At 39.1% G+C, this 5,425-nt stretch overlaps 1 protein-coding gene across 5 annotated transcripts in view; it reads right to left on the bottom strand.

Moving 5' to 3' along the window:
• The window catches only part of znf618 (zinc finger protein 618), a 36,116-nt gene extending 31,016 nt beyond the window's left edge, over positions 1-5,100 (bottom strand). For all 5 annotated transcript variants that reach the window (XM_008298240.1, XM_008298242.1, XM_008298243.1 and 2 more), the window contains exon 1: positions 5,011-5,100. The gene's annotated coding sequence lies outside the window, so the exon portion shown is untranslated. The remainder of the gene's footprint in view (positions 1-5,010) is intronic.
• Positions 5,101-5,425: the final 325 nt, after the last annotated feature.

Here is a 5,425-nt window from a genome sequence, read left to right as displayed (position 1 = left end):
ATTAATGATTTACAGCCATACCTTATAAACCAGTCATAGATCATGAACAAGCACACACCCATAGACTTTTCTGTGTATTATATTTTACCAAAGATATACAACAGATAGAATGTTGAACATTGTCTTAAATGTATGAGGAATAAATGAGGAATAGTTGCAACTTTAGAATAACGTCCCAATAACATATATAAACTATTAACTGATACTTAACAAGTCATTAGTAAATAATTCACTAATGGCTTGTTCATGATCTATGACTGGTTTATAAGGTATGGCTGTAAATCATTAATATACAGTTAACAAGTCATTTCTAACTCATTAACTAACAGTTTGTAAATGGTTTATTAACTATCTATAAGGCATCGTTATGAATCATCAACAAACTATTAACAAACACTTAACAAGTGGTTAATTACTCACTAATTAACAGTTTACAAATGATCTATTAACTAGTTATAACGGATAGTTATTATAAAGTGTTACCTTTGCATTAGTAGGATTTCGAAGGACTTTTACTTGAATGGATGTTATTCGTCACCGATCGTTAGAATCAGCAACCGGGTCCTGCTCGTCTTCAATTTTGTTTACACGAGGAGTAAGAAATTCTCTGTTAGCACCATTTGTTAATTTCATACCAACGGCAAACAAAAGGCAAAAGATTAAGCCGTGAAATCGATATCGGACAAGCTTTGTTTCACTTATTTTATGATCTTTCCTCCCCCTCCCTTTTTTTTGTAATGGATATCGGCTGATATTGATTGGCTCCTGATTGATTTGTGCTCTACTGTGAGGGGGGTGGGGGGGGAAATGAAGCAAGCATCCCATTGCCTCATTAAACAAAAAACAACTGACTCTTGTAGTCTGGAACCAACTAAACACAGTCAAATTTAACCGACTTTTTTCCCCCCCATCTGTAAACCAGCGAAATAATAGCAAGGACACACGCGTATTTAAATTACATCAGTCCCTTAGTCATCCATGTAATATTTCCTGTGCAGCATTTCGAATGCATACCCTGAATATATAAAATGCCTGTTGTGGCCTGTTTTCATCTAATTAAAGTCAAAATGCAAAATTAGCCATCTGGCCTTATGTTCTTTCATAGTCTGAAGCTTCTGATATTCTGTAACCAACAGCACCACGGCAGGATGAAAATCTAAACCAGATGCACGTTTGCTTGATGTTGCTTACAAATAAAGCACAACCCAAACCAACTAAACCAAAAAAAAAAAAGGCTAATAGAGGAGATAAACAATAACACAAGGCCAGGAAACGTATTCAAATTAAATCATCAAATGGCAATTGGATATCAAAGATGTGTAGATAGCCTCGGCAGTGAAAAACAAGGGGCAGTTGTGATTAATGTAAATTCATTAAAACTAGTTTTCTCCTCTTTTAGCCAAGCTCTGTTTTAAAAAATGGCAATGCGTGCCTACAAACCACTGTATCAACCAGTATATCAGTGTGCTAAATTTCTCTAGAGCTACAAAATAAAGAGGTTAGGCATACAAGGAAAACATCTCTAGGACATACCTCCGTTCAGAATTGAGCGCTTCGTCGAGGTACTTAAAATAATTGGCCTATATTTGGGCAGTACTGTATCTGCCTCTGCACAATAATGTAGTAAATCAATCACTGGTTAAAGGGAAGGAGAAAAAAAACAACAAAAAACAGAAAGAAATCTTGTGCTTCTAACCTCGAAAGATTTAAATCGTACCTCGCGTTGCCAAAAATCACTATGCTCTGCATGTTAAGTAGACTGGAAGGGAGATTCCAAATATAAAATACAAATTTGTTTAAGGCTCATGAAAATGTTTCCACTCTGGAGGGATTAAAAATAGGAATCAGCTAAAATGGGGGGATGGAGGGGGTCACTTCAATCACTGCTTTGACTGCATGTTTGTATTATCCAGAGTAGAGTCAGTGACGAGGAGCAAGGGTTGACCAAAAACCTGTTTCACACTAAATGCTTTGCTTTCCCCCCCGTTTCTTTAATCAAATGCACATTTTCCTGTCCTCTGTAATAAATGTCTTCCAAGATGGTGTATGACCAACGATTTCAAAAAGCAATAATGCAGAGAAATGGATAAATCCTCCCCCCACCACCACCACCACCACCACCACCCCACCTCTCACACACACACACGGGATGCTCTGGAAAAAGAAACTGTGTCGTCTAGTAAAATTCCATCAGCATACACTCAAAAAACCCCATAAAAACCTTTTCAATCTATATGTTAATGCCACGAATTAAAATTTAATAACAAGAGATATTGAAAAGCAGACTTGAATTATACAAAAATAAATCCTGAAAGATCAGGCCCCTAAAATTAGAAATTCAGGGCTGCATCCGGACTGCTGCTAAACCCTTGTAGGCTGGCAGATTAAATTTTTGATGAAAATCAAAATTACACTGCACACTGACGCAGGCGCAGCAAACCTCGCACTATTGTGATTTATGGATTCATTAAACCCGCAGGAGTTTCACCCCTCCCCTTTTCACTCAAAGAAATGAGATTTGCTTTGCTGAAAATTTGTATTTTCAGAAAAGCTACTCAGGCTGTGCTCTACCTTCAGAAATGGTCAAGAAAAAAAAGGAGCTTCTGTGTATATAACCACTGCACGTAAACAGGCCTAATTTTCATTGCTGCAGCAATTGAACATCCCTATGCATTATTCATGAAACCAATAAGGTTCATTTTTACAAAGGAAGAGGCAGGAAAAATATGTGCAGAATGCACAGAATTTTTTTAATGCAGCACTCCCAACCCCTGAAAAGCCATTCCCCAGAGACTAATTTAACTGAAGCCATTTTCAGACATTTTCAACATGCCACTAAGAAAATAAGAGAACATAAGGTGTTCACTATGTTTTAAAGGGATGCATGTTTTCAGGGACACATTTGAGAGTTAATCTTTAGCTGTGCATTAACGAAAGAGACATAGCATGACATGAAAAGGCCGAGGCTTCGTCTTTAAATGAAGAGGAAAGCCTTTGTACTAAGTTAATGACAATCAGAGCAGCAACTATGTTTAAAGCCTGTAACCAACCGGCTGTGATATGATCCCTCACCATCTTGTGTTTATCAGAGCCTGGAGGGACAAGTTTCCCCTCTCTGTCCAAACTATTCCCTCCAAATATCCTCACTGAAACAAAGCTTTTGTTCATTAAAGTACTGACAGACCAGCATTCCTCGTACCTTACTTAGAACAACGCTGCGAGAATACATTCCCCATTATTAACCAAATCGGGGGTTTAAGGTGTGTTTCTCCTTTTTTCTTCTCCTTTTTTTTTCTCTTTACAACACTGACTGCAGTAGTACTCCTGAGAGCTCTATAACTTATTACTTGGTCCTTTAGGTATTCTGCATATAAACATTCCCATCACTCACACAGTGATCCAACCCTATTAAACTCATGACACTGGTTGCCTCTTTCCAATTCTGTACTTTAACTGAAACTCCTGCATTTTGATTAGACTTTTTCAAGCAAAGGTCAGAATTTACACCCAGATTTTTGCATAGCAGCCATACAATTTCCAGCAGCTCTTTGAATTGAATGAATACAGATTTGAAGGTCAGCATTAAAATTACCCACAGCAAAATGGCCTCTGCAGTTTCCCTTACATTAAAATAAAAGCAAGCCGTGCAAGATGGGAAACTGTTTGGCGTCTGCAGGATTAATATAAACAGTCGAGGCACTGGTTGTGATTGTTTTTCCTGCCCTCAAATTATGCTGACATGGTCTTTCTTCTTCCACTGCTGTTCAGTTCACTTTGGATAGTTTTTTTTTCTTCTTCTTTCCGCTTACACATTTCCAATCTCCAGAAATAAAAGTCTGAATTGTTCTAATTTTACCAAGTAATAACTTATAGATGGGAAGCCTATTAAAATACATGCAAGTAAGCATTTAGAGGGGGGAGAAAACAGCAGGAGGAAGAGAAAAAAGGAGAGTTTAATGTGGATTGATATAGGGAGGAGGTAGATGATGCACAGTCATATAAATATACATACACACACATGTATATATAGATATTTATATATTATTCAGACACATTGCAAGACTTGCAGAAACCTTTCCTCATTATGACTAAAGCCCCCCCAAAAAAAGGGACTTCTTGCTCAGTGCTTTGAATGCAGTTTAAAAACGCTCCTTTAGCGCTAATTAGCACGCAAAAAGCTCAAGTGTGCTAATCAGCTGAACCGCATGCAAACACATCGTCAAAGCATATAACTCAACCAGCACACAATCCAATAAATAAGTCTCTCCCCACAACTAGTCTCGTTACAATTTCTAATTTCTCAAAAACGACTGCCTACAGGTGGCGCCAACGGCACCGCAGATTTAAAATCCTCTATGTCCCCCCCCTTCTCTCTCCCAAAAAAAAAATAATAAAAAAAAAATTAAAGTCGAAATGTATTTTGACATGACGACACTTTGGTGTCTTTTCTCCGCCGCGTGCGACGAACAAACCGGTCAAACGGCGGCAGGAAAAGTGGCGTTAGCGGCCGAGCGAGTGTCTTTAGGAGGCAACTCCGGAGCTCTGCTCAAATTTGCAGGAAAAAAAAAAATTCACAAAACATGGCTGCAGGAGGTTTTTGTGTTTCAGATTGTTCCTCCCCTCATCGTCCTTCATGTTGCCACTATCGCCCGGTCCGCTTGTGCTCCGCCGGAATAAACACAGTTTCACCTGGGTGGCGTACATGCGAGCAAACTACATGCACAAGACGACTAGCGAAGCAGTTTCACGCAAACTTCATTACTAAAAAATTTAGCTTCCCCCCTCAGCCCCGAGAGGAGGAAAGAAAAAAAAAAAAAAAAAAAAAAACATCAACAGATTAGGTCTATTTCAGATGGCTTCAAAGCCTGCACCTGGTTTAGTGGCAGCGAGAACAAGACTGCCAGCTCTCGTTTTTGGTTATGTAGCGGGGGGGCTGAAACTTAACATCCGAAATTTCTCAAATTTACGATTTCTAAATGAGAAAAAAAAGAAAACAGCGGTTTGACATACCTCCAAAAACGATGCAGCTCATGCGAAACAGGCTCCCGCTCCAGAAAATCTTCTCCCTCCCCCGACCAGAGGTGACTGCACAACTGCTTCCTCCAAAAAAAAAAAAAAAAAAAAAAAAAAAATTGTGAATTAGTTATGAGAAATTCCAAATGATAAAAAAAAAAAAAATTCACCACCGCTTTTTTTTTTTCTTCTCTCTCTCTCCTCTCCTCCGCCACTCGCTACGTTACATTTTAGTAAAGCGTAATGGCGTAATGAGTCATGAATTTGCCGAGGTTTGAGCGGTCCGTGCAGCCTCTCCGCTTCTTTGCCTTGCACACGGGGCTTGTGTTGCGGTTCCTCCTGTGGAAATTTTCGTCCGCCATATACAAGGGCAGATTCCGAAATTGCAGCGCCCGGCCTGTGTATTAGCCCA

The sequence above is a fragment of the Stegastes partitus genome, unplaced genomic scaffold, assembly GCF_000690725.1.
Source record: "Stegastes partitus isolate 25-593 unplaced genomic scaffold, Stegastes_partitus-1.0.2 Scaffold1297, whole genome shotgun sequence".
Taxonomy (NCBI): domain Eukaryota; kingdom Metazoa; phylum Chordata; class Actinopteri; family Pomacentridae; genus Stegastes; species Stegastes partitus.
The sequence above is the reverse complement of the archived record's forward strand: the minus strand, read 5'-3'. Positions and strand labels throughout refer to the sequence as shown.